General features: G+C 43.3%; 1 protein-coding gene and 1 long non-coding RNA gene across 5 annotated transcripts in view; both read left to right on the top strand.

Moving 5' to 3' along the window:
• LOC144172289 (uncharacterized) overlaps positions 1-14,071 on the top strand; it is a 269,808-nt gene that overhangs the window by 129,140 nt on the left and 126,597 nt on the right. The window lies entirely within an intron of this gene.
• On the top strand, positions 5,711-10,968 carry LOC144172256 (uncharacterized). Of its 3 annotated transcripts, none has more exons than XR_013322977.1 (4): positions 5,711-5,988; positions 7,505-7,647; positions 7,733-7,855; positions 8,898-10,968. It is a non-coding gene; the product is annotated as an uncharacterized LOC144172256 (long non-coding RNA). The 3 variants fall into 3 exon arrangements; XR_013322978.1 differs by lacking the exon at positions 5,711-5,988 and adding an exon at positions 7,054-7,309; XR_013322976.1 differs by lacking the exon at positions 5,711-5,988 and having other exon boundaries at positions 7,056-7,647.

Here is a 14,071-nt window from a genome sequence, read left to right as displayed (position 1 = left end):
CATCAGGATCACGACAAGACAGGAATTCGGCATGACAGAACATCAAAATCCGGACAGAAATCCCACACACGACAGAGCATCAGAATCACGACATGACAACAATACGACAAGACGACAGTACGACACGTGAAAATACGAAAAACTACAGAAATACTTCTTGTCGTCTTTTTCGACTGGGTTGCAGTCGTGTTTAATATCCGACAGCATTCGCGAAAATTATGGGTGCGTCCCGCATATTCACACTTGAGTTTTACGAATATAGTTAACAAAGGAAAAAATAAAAGAGGTCAAGCGATATGAAATTGAAGCATCAGAGCCAGATTTCGTGCCAACTGCGTGGGATGCATGATGCAACACTGAGACTGAATCGTCTGCGAAGAGAGAGGAAAAGAAAAAATGGAATTCCGGCGCTCGTTCTTTTCCCAGTATGGGGTTCGAATCGCGAATGTGTGCGGGGCTGGAGGCCAAGTATTGTTTCCCGCCGTGGAGACAGGCGGAAATGGCGATTACGAAAGATGCAATTTCGACCCACGGGGTCCCATTAGGAGGAGATCACGAATTCGCTACGCGAGCCAGACAGCTTGGCGTTCGGCTTCACGCAGTGTCCATGGCCGCCAGACCTTGCGTGCTCCGATAGAAACTGCTGGTACGCAAAATGGACGACCGTTCCGAAGCAAAGGCATTCCTCTGAGTGGAACATTTTTGTACCTGTATGGTCCTTCCTACGTTTTCCTATTTCGTCATTGAACTTTAATATCGGGGATTAAAATTTGCGCTCCCAATAATGACTTGCGCTACCGAACACTAAGCAAGGCGTGAGTTACAAAACGACACGTACAATGCGAGGCGCGTTGCATGGCGCTTATGGTCACTAGATCCAACAGGTCATTAGATCCAACGAGTCAGGAGATCCACTAGGTCACGTGATGCCCGAGTCAGAAGATCCAACGAGTCAAGAGATCCAACCGTGTCACTAGATCCAACGCGTCAATAGATCCAACGCGTCACTAGATCCAACCGAGTCAATAGATCCAACGCGTCAATAGATCCAAAGCGTCACTAGATCCAACCGAGTCACTAGATCCAACGAGACTTTACATCGAACGAGAAAACCTGCACTGCCCGTCTTTCTTGGGGTTCAAATCAATACAACATGATAGCGGAGCTATCTTTAATACACAATTACTGTAGAAATAGTTTCGAAGAAATTCAGTGCCCTTATAATTATTAAAAATGAACATGAAAAATTCTAATTCATTGCAACTCCACTATGTAGCCGTGCGGTACCTAACTGTGCGTGTAATGGTATGTTGATGCACCGAAAAGGCCATCTAAAAATGCCGCCAAAACAAGGGTGTTATTCTATTTTCTTTTTTTTTTGTTGTTGTTTTTGTTGTTGTATAGCAAATTTTGTATTCTGGATCCTGATGGGCGTTATCCCCAAGGGTCAGCGACTTGTCCCTCCCCGAATTTCTCTGGGCAAGTGAGGCACAGGTTTTCTTTTTTTTCTCTCTTTGCGGCTCGTACCCTCTGGGAAAGTTCAGCAAAGAATGCAACCCAGAGTGGGCATGTAGGGTGGCGTGTGTTGATAACTCCCCACTTCACCGCCTCAATAAAATGTTTTTTACTCACTTACACTCAAACTATCGACAGGAGTTCACAACCCTAGACAGAAAAGTGAGGCGGGGACGTAGCGTAATAAAGTTCTTGGAAGACGGGCTACAACGAAGAACGCGGGCCCCCCTTTTCTGTGTTTTCGGCCGGCTGCTTAGGGAGCGGCTATATTCTGCACGTTTTCTTTTTTTTTTCTCTTTGTACTCCTCGTGGTGGGTTCGTAGGTGCATACACAAATGGCTTTATAAGAAAAGGGGCGAAGACGCTTGAGCTTGAGACTGACCATGCTGCCAGCACATGGCTGCCAGTGAGGGGGTTACGAAAATGAAAAAAAAAGGGGGGGGGGGGGGGGGCGCTTCGAACACGCCAGATTAGTCACGAGAACGTTCGCCTGCTACCGTGACATTCATGTGAAAGGTGCGGGTGACGGGTCAGTGCGGGAGCGGCAGCAGGACCAGGATATTTTGTGCACAAGTTCTCCGAAAGGCAAAATTTCTTGGGGGTGTGCCTTACTGCCATTTTTAGTTCGCCGTGGCGGCCGCTAAAGGGACCGGTACTGGAAAAAGGTCCATTGCGGGAATCACGTAATTTGTGAGAACAACACGTACAAATTAGTTACAATTACACTTTCTCACCCAGCAACCATTATGCAAGATGTACGAAAGATAATGAGCGATGCCTTATCACCACTTATGTCTAAAAACACACCGCAAATTTTGTTTTACCGTTCCTGTGACGAACTTCCCTAAGTGACAAAATGTCCTATGACGAATGATCCTATGCGACCAAACGGCATATTACGAACCGGCCTATGACGAAACGCCATGTGACGAACGGGCCTACACCCGGAGGGATGGGAGACGCGAGGGTGTAGGTGAAAATTGTTCCCCGCGAGTGGACGAATATTTCAGTATTTTTGTGTAGGGTGGGCAGCCCAATCTACTTCGCCGAACGGGTTTGTTCCCATGTCGTCAGTCCGGATGATTTCCCCTCTTTTACCATATTTCACAAATGTAAATAAGCATACGTAAATCTCGTTATTCTACTTCAAACTTCGTCTTCCTGGCCCTCATTTACTTTGGCAACGAGTTTGGCGCGCAAAGTCACCCCAACCTCCAGTTGGCGTGCAAGACGGAAGATCAACCAATCACTAATTTATAATTGATTCACCCCCAGCTTTCCTGCTCAAAAATATAACTGGGCAGGAGCTTAGTTAATCCGCAAGAGAAAAGTGATATTTCGCACTGAACAAGAAGTGGACTTGGATATGAAACTCCGAAAAGTTTGCGTGCCATTAAATATCAAAAATTACTGTTCAGACACCTATAAGGGATATTTTAATGGCCATAAAACCTGGTAGAACAAAGTTATAAACTTGAAACTGCGCAAAAAGCAAGCTTTTGTCCCCAATATAGGCTGCGCAAAAATTCATTGCACTGCGCTCAATAACTTCATAGTAATCACATCTGGAAGAACTGCGGTAAGCCGGAAAGCGTCACCTGGTCTTGCTTTATTAAACCATTTGTTATACCCAATTTTTTTCCCGAGTAGGTGGCAATAAAGTTATTTATTTTACAGCGCAGCTCGACGTCGCTCGCTCGTGTGCATTTCTACTTTACCGTGCTATGTCAGCAGGATCGTTCAGCAGAATACGCTTTGCGACAAAGCCCCAACTTTTCAGGAAGCTGCTGTAGCGTAGACATCCCGGGAAAAACTATAGTGCGGCTTGACAGGTATTTTATTACTGATTCATTTACTTGTCGTAATTAGGTGATCCACAGTGAAATGGTTGAAGTCGAGGAATTGTCATTTGTTGTAAACATTTGGACATGTACGGGATAAAAATGGTTGCAGAAAATGGCTGTAACTCTTGTTTTGCTGAAGAGACCCCGAAACGGGATCCGGACAGTTTATCGAACGCTGTTTTATCGAGCGCCATTTTATCGAACCCAGAAACATATAAACTAACTCTGACTACTCGCGGGGAGTTTTATAGACTATATCACGGGTAATTACCAGGCGCAGTTTTATTACAAAGAACATGAAGCAGCTGCTCCTAGGACATTCCATTAGCGTCTCGAAAACAACGTAAAACAGGCAGCGTCATGTTCACCTGTTGGAATAAAACTGCAGCAGTTTCAAATTTGATTACTACACTCTTAATCTGGTTCCATATAAGTTCCAGTTAAAAAGGGTGATCCATATATTTTATGTGGATCCGAACGAAAGAATAACTGGAACGAGGCATATAGGTGGATCTTATCTGGAACCGTCAGCTTGTTTTCTTTATGTTCGTGGTTTTTATCTGGAACCGAAGAAATGGGGTCATGCGAAGTCGGCGGTTCCGGTTACTGTTCCACTTATGTCCCAGTAAACGGTTGGGGAGAGTGCGTTTGTATATTTTTTGCTCGTGTCTTGTTCCACATAACTCGTGCGCGGCAGTGAAGTATGCACTCTTTCATGCATCAACTGGAACAATGAACCGCATATATATTAGGTGCTTCTTGACACAAGATGCACGTGCGCGTTTAATATACACGCGCACACCGCACATAAAATTTAATGACCTTCGCCGACATCTATGAAACTGCCTTGCAGCAGTTAACTTTCATAATACGGCTAAGCTGTAGTTTTAGTGATGTCCTCTGACAGAAAACGAAATCCCACTTTTTTGTCAACGCCGTACAAAGCATTAAAAATGTCGAGAGGAGGATATCTTAGGCAAAAGAAGAAATTGCAGGAACCCATTTCCAGGTGTTCTGCGGCACCCAAACCGCTTTCGTGATCATCGTATTTTTCTAATTTGGGGCGTCAAGTACAAAATCACCAGTGACTTCAATTTGAGAAGGACTAAACGTCTTCCCTTTCCCCATATGCCGTTCGGGCAAAGCCATAGCTGCTATAGCGCTGAAGAATTCGTGGTGCTTTTGTGAACATCTTCATCACAAAATACTTGTTGACGCCATTACATTTTATGCATTTGGTTTACAAAGCTTCGCAGAAACGGCAGTTTTTGTTCAACACTCAGTCATCATCTTGCTGTGGTGTAATACGCGCTCAACGTTACTTAGTCCACGTTCCTTATGTTGTGATGGGGTACATACATAATTGTAACCGACTGCGTCACATTTTACACCACACACATCATGCTACGCATGCAGTTATATGCTTAGAAGTTAGTTTTTGTATTTTGTCTCGCCCCGGCTAGTAATTTTCACATGCAAAAACGAAAGCCTCTTTGCAGGAGGAGAATGACACAAAACCCGGAGAACTAAATCTACCCCGCGGCATCTGCCTTACATTCTATATATTTATACTGAAATGGCATTCTTATTTCAAATTACGCATTGCTGTATCGCGAAAATTCGCAGTGTTACCCTAATGTTGTTACTTGCCGTAGTAATTCAAGTTCACCGAATGACCTGCCTTCTCCTGCTGGTCCCCCCGTTTCTCTTTTCCTGCACTATTGGTGTTCATGAAGAAAAACTGCTGGAAAACGGGCAGATGTATTATTACTCGCAAATTAGCGAGTAATCACACTGGATTCACTACGCGGAAGTAGTTTTCTATAACGTGGGTATCAAAGAGCGTCGCAGTATATATTATTGGTATTGGAAAGACTTGTCAAGAGAACGCAGTCAATAAAGAAGCATCGTTTCGTTTTCACTGCAAAGAACGAAATAAAGCTGTCATGAAAGTTTATGCGCACATTCCGCACGCGCTCACGGACTGCGGAGAGAAACAACTTTAGCCCAACTAATGTGTTAAGGCTAATATCTGAGCTCTTTGTTCCAGCCTCAGAGCCGCGTAGACGTCCGCTTAGAGGCCTACTCCCATTTTCCGAAGCAAATATAAGCGATCAAGGGTGCCGAGCTTGTGATCTCTTCCGCGGACTGGTCACTGTCCACGGCGTGCATCGCCGAAGGCACGGAGGAAGAAAAAGTTGGCCGAAACGATTACGAAACGACCGCCACTTCAGTGCGGCATGCCGTGCGCATGCGTTGACAGCATGGAGGAAAGAATACACGGCAGCGCCGCTTGCCTTGATGCGTGGTATAGTGGGACGGCAACGGGTACAACGACGATGGGGGAAAAACGGGACTGCGTGAACACTTTTAACGACAGCAGCGCCCCTACGTCTCAACGTTTACGGAAGCTAGTTTTTGTTCGTCCGCATGCAGCGCCACCAGTGGCCTTCTATAGCGGTTTTCTCGATTGCTCGCGTTATGCGCTTGATGTACTAAATGAACTGTCGGTCAGACTGGCGGGAACGGTTACCAGTTTGGTTGTGGCGTGAAACTGCGGATTTTTTCATGTCCTCGGGCTGTATTTACTGTTCGACGAAGTGAAGTTTTGCCGGGAGGCGCAAAAAAGGTCAGTGCTGCTTATTTATGTTCTGGTAACGGTTGTTGTTCTTTGACTTGTTCATCACTTCGTCCGATAAACGTGCCGCTCCGCTGCCTGTTCGATGCGAGAAACGTTTGCGGCCGTTATTCACTTAAGCTTGTGTGTTTGTGGGTTGGAGTCGGCTTGACATTTCTGACTGCGTACGTTAGCTAGTGCTATTTAGAAAGTGGCTGGTGCGCGCATTTCTCGAGTCTGCATGTCCCCTTATGGTGTGGTGTTGCTTAGTTGTATATTGACGGTTGCTGTACCTGTCAGCGGTACTGAATCTTGTCGGGTTAGTCGCACGCTATTGTCTCACGCGCACACACTGCACATGTTTGTCGGAGCGTCTGTCTTTAGACTTATCGGTATTTTCAAACTTCCGTGTTAATTCCGTTGTGTTGGTCTTCTGAGAGCCATAAATTTACTGTGCTAGTCACGCTATTCCGCCTAATGTTGATGTGCGTTCAAGGCGTTGGCAGCAGCACTGCTTACGTTTATCTGTGCTGTGTGTGTAGTTGCTCCTTGTTTCTTCCAATGCCTTCGATGAATTCAGATGGTCTATTTACACTAGTCAACGTTAATTGGCTCCCTGACGTGTAGTGAAATGCAAGGGAAAGTGGTTGTCTGAGCAGTAGCGTAGTAACAAAACGTTCCTTTTGTGGATGGGAAGGCAGGTGGAAACACGCAGAAAGTGTGGTGCCGTTTCTATGCTGTCAATGTCAGTGGTAACCTGAGACCTCTGAATAATTACCCATAAAACTCACGTGTGGACTATTAGAAGTTTTAACGTCACAAAGTAAGTTTAAAAATAATCCATTCCTGCCATTTTATGCTATCAATGTCAGTGGCAGCTCGAAAGTTGGAATAATTTTCAAAACGCTCTGGTGCAAAGTTGTTGCATCATGATGTGCACCAAACATTAATCCATTTCTGTTCGCCTTTGAACGTAGAAATTACACTGCAAAAGCAGATTGGTACATTCTGTATTCATACTGTATGACCTGTTCAGAAAGAGTATATGGCTGACTGTGGAGACATTTGGCCCTCCACTGATAGGTTGTGACAAATGTTTTTGTTCCTCTGCAAAAAAAAAAAAAGAAAACAAATTATTTCCTTTCTTTACATGCTCCTGCGAAGTCATGGCTGTGGCATTCACTGGCTGAAGACATCTTTGGCATGCTGAAGGGTCGTTGGGGAGAGTGTGGCGGATTATGAATGCCCTGTGGAGCTTATAAGCCACAAAAGAGTACTTTTTGAGTTGTGCATATTGTGCAGATATTCACCAGTTCGCATAGACCAAGGACAGGTGAGCTTAAAGTATGTTCAAATATTTTCATATCTCGAATTGTTTAGCGAGAAAAGATTACCAGGGCTTTCGCTGTAAAAAAGACATTATACTTTCGTGGAACGAATCAGACATTGTTCAATATTTTCTCGTGCTCCCTGGGTAAAGCAAGGCATAAATTTATTCTCTGATATTTTTGTACTGTTTATTTTCTAGGCAATAGGGCGAAGATAGACCTAAAACAGTGGTACAAGGAATGCATATGGCCATTTTAATTGTATTTGGACCCCTTTTTGGAATATCATCAGAGGGCAACACATTAAAGCTTTTGCACGGGATGAAATCATTGCATTCTACAAGTAAGTACGCACTGCCATTTTTGGGTGTTTCATGGCGCGTTTTAGGTAGTTTCTTTATAACTAATGGTTTCAAACTTCTTTTCAGTGACAGCTCGGCCTGTGGCTCAAGGTGACAGTAGGAGCTTTTCGGAACACGTTAGCGATACTTTTCTAGAAGTGCACTTTGAGACGGCCCTGGCAGAAACACCCGGGTCTTAATTTTGGTTGGGTAAGCTGGCATTTTGTTTTTGCGAGACTCAATTTCTGGGTCTGTTCGTCCTAATAAAGTCTCAGTGTTAAGAAGTTATCGTGAACGCCAATATTGGCCATTGTGTTCACATTCCGCCTATTACGGATACTCCAACAGTGGCCAAAAAAACACTATTTTGTATTTTAGTTTTGTAAATATTTAGCTTTTACACCTTGAGAGTTGTTGTGATTTGCCAGCACCACGGACACGCCCAACGTGGTTGCTGCTACAACAATACGGTGGCAACTGACGATTTAAATTTCCCGCTTTTTATACGCCCGTAGCACCAATAATACTCCCAAATACAGGCGTAGCATGAGTAATGCTTGCATTCGATTTTGACAGGTGGTTAAATAAGGGGTAATTTTTTAAGGGAATTGTTTAGAGCACAGAAAGTGACGTCTGCAAGAAAATGTGCTATAGTTGCGATTTATAAGAAAATTGTGCAACAGCCTAGTTCAGCATTAGTCAGCTCAACTTCTGCCTCATACCACTACGAAGCATGAAGGTAATACATATTGAGAGGGAAATATTTTAGGTGGAACTACAAAAAATGTTTGCCACAGTGCGATATTTATGATTTCCTATGACTGGCCATTTATTTCTTTGTGGTATAAACATCGTTTAGCTGTAAGTTATAATAAGCCAGTTTCACTACAGCATTCTAGGGAGCACATTATACAGTACAGAGAACATTTTATGCAGAGAGAAGGTGTGTAAAATATAATGCCGAAAGGTGATTATAGTAATTATTATTTGATTATTAAACGAAACCTCTCAAGGATAAAAAAAACCTTATATTCAGGATACCGAGGCAGCAAAGTTGGATACTTTCCAGAATCAGGGCAATTTCATTGATTGTCTGTGGTGATATTGTTTAGCGCACTTTCACCTTTAGCAGCACTCCTAGAAAAAAACCAAGAAATCACTGATTTTAAATCAATTACTGTGTTATAAAAGGGACTAAGCAACTCACTCATTTAAAGCAACCATGTAACAAAATTTCCTTGTTTCCTTGAAGGTACATGAGGTGAGCAGTAAGTCTTCTCGAGGCCCGGTTATTCTGAGAGAAGGGACTGGCGGCATCAATATTGCCCGCAAGAAACACATCACGGATTCGCCGCCTGCACTGTCACTTCAGGATGTGGTCATCCTCTTCGCCGCATATGTCATCTTTTTCATCGTGTCATCATGTTCATATGGTTGTGTGCCTTTGGAGAGTTCTTGGGACTTTTGCAGGGAGTTCTTGGAAAGCATGAGAAGTTTGACAGTGGCCTGGTGTCATTTATTTTGGAGTCTCTACTTGGGATTTTAAATTATTGGTAGAGGTTAAAGTATCTCTTGAAAGGCATGAAGGAGGTCAGATGAAAGGCATGAAGGGGGTGAAATCAGATGAAGAGGTTTGAGTTACTGGCACATGCAAGCTTCATGTCAACTGAACACTGAAGTCGTGTTTCATCATGTTTCATCATTGGCACAATGCGCAGGCTGCCTTTAAATCTATAGTGGGTGTTAATGTAGTTCATGGCACCGCATTGTAACGTCCTTATTATTCAAGTGTAGCTCATGAGATTTTTTTCATGGCAGTGCTGTTGCTGATGCAAAAGTGACAGTGATTATTTACGCAGATGGCTTCCGCCTTCATTGATAAATTTTAGTACCAGATGTGAGCTGACACGCATGACCTAAAAGAATTGAAAATGTGCGTATTTGGCTTGAACAAGTTTTCTTCTTTGAACAAAGCTGCACTTCTTGCTTGGCAGAAGCAGGGCTTTGGTCACAATTACCCTGATAGCAAGACGGGAGGGTTTTTATAGCACGCAACTGTGAATGTCACCTAAGGTAAAATGTTGAGGCTGGAAAAAATGCTTTCAAGTCTGCTTTGTAAAACTGGTCACCTGTATGATTCAACGCTGACTTGTTTGCTTCTTAAGGATGTCTGACTTGTTCCCGCTTGAATTGATGACGTATATAATTAGTCTGCTTGTTAAATTTTAATATGTGTAACATGCTTCCAGCTACCTGGTTTGCAAAATTATATAAGATTCGCGCTGGCTTTTGTGAGATTTCTTGGGATGAATTATTTTAAACAACTACAAATTTTTTGGGCAAGTAACGTGCCTTAAGTCAGGCCTTTTCAGGACGCTCATAAAGTCTATTTTGCCCTCAAATAGCTTGATGTTACACTTACGTCTGGTGTCAGGAAACTACTATCTTAAATAATCATGCTTTAATGGTGGCATACTGCCACATGTGACCTCTCGTGTCATAATGTTTTATCGTTAATCTTGGCTCGAGCGTTGTTTTCCTAAACTCTTGCACTGCACTGTTGTAGGTTTGTGATAATACAACCGTGTATGGCTTGTTTTTATACCTTTCCCTACAATTTATTAGCAAACTGCATTTTCCCAAACAGTTATGCGTAAACATAGTATGGCAAGCGAATGGGTAATCCGCCTTTGAATTACCTTGGTTTATCTAATTAAGACAGCATATTTGATGCTCACTGTTGTTTAATGTCTGTGTCAGTGCCGCGGTAGACGCGCACGTCTATTTATTTGTGAAGCAGTTGCCCCTAATACTGTCTTTATTAACCATGTTTTTGAGTAAAGGTGAATATGTGAAAATGCCACTTGGAGCCTAGTGTTATCGTTATGGTATTTATTCCTTGTACGTTGGTCATTTTCTGTGCAATTTAAAATAGACAGCTATTCAAATCTGAAATGTATCATACTAACACCCAATAAAGTTGTATAGTATGTTGAAAAGCAGTGTATGAGTCATAATAGTTGGTTTCGTGCGTATTTTAATGCAAGTATATTGTTTCTTTTACATGCAGCTGAAACCCAGAACAGGATTCTGCGGGTGAAGCCAAAGACTGTGTGCCGCTCTAGGTGCCTCAGACCAACTTTTATATAGAACTGTGCTCCGATAGGCAACTGTTGGGAACTGTCAGGGACCACACTGCTGCGGTGGTTTCTGCTTTCCAATTGTTGGTATCACTGCGGGTCATATATCAAGGCTGTGTTAAAATGGTGCTTGCGGTTTCCTGCTGATACCAATGCATCCGCCAGCCTGGCATATGACCTCGGTGTATACCGACAGGAAAGCAGAAATATTGGAAAAGTGGAGTCCCATAGACAGCTTCCCAATGTCTATAGGAACACCGTTTTATATAAACAGCTGGTCTGAAAGTACCTGGAACGGCGCACCGGATAAATTCTATAATCATTTTACATGGATCTCTGTTCCAGTAACTTAAACTACCCTTTTATTTGGAACAGTGATCCGCATACTTTTATTTGGAACACCGATCCACATAATTTAGTTGCAAAAATATGTGGGGCACTGTTCCACTTAATTTTCAGGATATGTGGAACACGGTTCCAAATATATAACTGGAACTTTTTTGCAAAAAAGTTCCAGTTACTAAGTGGATCTTACGTGGAACCAGATTAAGAGTGTACATTGAACTGAAAAATAGCTTAAGTCGAAAATAACAATAGTGTCGTGTTCCTTGCGCTCGTTCGGACTACGTCCGGTCAATACGCTCGCAAACAAGATTGAACCGACTCCCGATAATTAAAAGTGGCTTAATTAGAATTTTCGGTTAACTTGAAGTGATGTTCTGGTCCCGGCAAATATACGTGCAATTAGATGAAAAAATTACCCGATAATTTGAAGCCAAAACCAAGCAAGTCGGTTAATTGGGAGACATTTTGAGTAAAAAACATACAGGGGGCCGTCATTTCTCGATGAAATTCGATTTTTTTTCGGCGCCAAAACAGCACCGTGAACTGTGTTATGTCGGCGACATCGCAACTGAGGCCACGCGCAGCCATTTCAGTTGAAACTCGCGCCAGCGAACGCATCCCTACGTACTTTCCACGTTTTTTGTTGCACACAACTCCATGTAAGCAGTTTACGTGCTTAGACGCTTCAGGCTTCAAATTTAACGATGAGTCTTGACACTCAGGACAAACCATGTCGTGCGCTTGAATTGGCGAGGAAAGACAAGGCTGTGACCAACATCAAAAATAAAGAAGTTTAGCGTAGTTATGGCAATGCCGTCTTTGTGCAATGTTTAATTTAATTGAGTGCAAGGTTTAACGTGCCGAAGCTACACCGGCGACGCGGCACGCTGCAGTGGAGGGCTTCGGATTAAGTTGAACCACCTAGAAATTTTAATGTGCGCCGAAATCTCGAGCACACGGGTGTTTTCGCTTTACCCCTCCATCTGAAAAGCGGCCGTCGCGGCCGGGAATCGAACCCTCGTCCTTGGACAACAGCACAACGCCTTAACCACAGAGCTACCACAGCGGTATTCAGTTTATTTCAAAGTTGTGTTGGTTCCAAGCTTTTTACGGTCCTCATGGAGTTCGTATCAATAGGAGTCAACTATATTGTTAAATTGCAATTCAAAGCGCTTTTGTAATTCATTTCGTAACATCATTTTCATCGGTGTCTAACAGCTCCACTGTCAAATCAGCTGAGCAGGACTGATGCTCAGTTTTTATGCGAAGCTTCCGAATTTTGGTACAAACTGTGCGCATCGCTACTGAAGTAGTTTGTTTTGGCTTTCAGCGTTTTAGGTTCAAATATTCCAGAAAATATTCAACGAATAAACATATGCTTTTGCTGATGACGCATAACCATCCGCTGGGCAAAAAATAACGCATAATTGCGAACAAGGACATCTGTAATGAATAGGTTTGATTAAATAGGTTCGAATCAGAACGTCCGCGCACCGCGTGTTTGGGACCCCCGCTTCAGAGGAATCGATCAGGAGCCCGGCGGGCCGGGAACGGCTAGCGGGGCTTCGGCCGCGGTTGGGGTCAAGAAGACGACGTAGGCCACGTCTGAAGCCTGAATGCAGACTTTACTGTGGCACCAATAAATGTTTTTTTTACAAACCAATCGGAGATATTAAAAAAAAAGCGTAAAGAGAATAAAACGTGATCGAGGAACTATTCTCAATTAATAATTACACGAGAAATCGTTTCAAGGAAGTCGAGTGCGTTTAAATTAGGCTGTGGCTATATGCCGCCCGGCGGTATTATAAGCCCTTCACAAAAGCGACGCCCACCAGCGGTATTTTGATGAAAAATGGTCCGTCTGGCTGTAGTGCCTAGAATATACTAGGCACTGTAGTCTGGCACTACTTCGCCTTTCATTATGGTAACGTAAGGTTAACGAATAGAACACAACCTAACTACGAGAAAAAAAAGAACAGCGAAAACTAACCTAAGCTGTGTATGAAAACGCAAAAGAAAAATAAAGGATGGCAACGAGCCGCACTCGACCCACTGCTTTCTGTAGCAAAAAGCTAAGATGTAACCGCTAAACCACAACGGCAGATGTTCTGGCCTTTTTTAGGTGCGATTGTGCAAGCTCGAGCCAATACGGTATGGTTCGGGTAAATGCCAACAAAGCGTGTAGTAGAGGGCGAAAAAAATATATGCCCAGCGAAATGAAACTAAAGAAATCGAGGCTCGCCCCTCGTGCAGCCAAACATCGAACGCCTGCCGTGGGTGCCGCGCAAATAAATTCGCTTCCTACCTTGTTCCATTCCCGCCACGCCTTGGCTCAACCCAGCATTAATAAAGCACATGGCGTTAAATACGATTTGGGGCGGCACACTCAGATTGAGGATGCGGTGGAGGCGGAGGCCTATTAAGAGCTGTTCTACTTTCCTAAAAAAACGACAACATGCCCGAAAATATTAAATTACTTGCATGCGAGAAACTTGTATGCCCTATTTTAAAGTATGCGATGGGTACAATAGGTACAAGTTTATCTTATGAATAAAAAACAGTACGTTGATGTTAGTAATCGTATTTCAAATGTATGTGGTGTTTCTTCTGGAGTTCCGCAAGGAAGCGTACTCGGACCGATGTTATTTTTAATTTACGTGAATTCTGGTATTCCGGCTGACGTTTCATTGCGGTTGTTCGTGGATGATTGTGTTGTTTTTAAACAGGTTTTATCTCCAGATGATCATAGTTCACTACAAGGTGCTGTTTCTGCTATTGACAGGTGGTGTGAGAAATGGGGCATGGAACTGAACAGGGGAAAAACTGTACTGATGCGCATAACCAGGAAAAAGTTACCGAGCTCATATTTTTATAAAATTCAAGATTGTACTATTTCTGAGGTCAAAGAACACAAATACTTTGGCGTCACCTTCACAAGCGA

The sequence above is a fragment of the Haemaphysalis longicornis genome, unplaced genomic scaffold (assembly GCF_048455015.1).
Source record: "Haemaphysalis longicornis isolate Haplotype H1 unplaced genomic scaffold, Haemaphysalis longicornis Haplotype H1 scaffold_20, whole genome shotgun sequence".
NCBI lineage: Eukaryota > Metazoa > Arthropoda > Arachnida > Ixodida > Ixodidae > Haemaphysalis > Haemaphysalis longicornis.
This window is presented reverse-complemented; position numbering and strand designations above follow the sequence as displayed.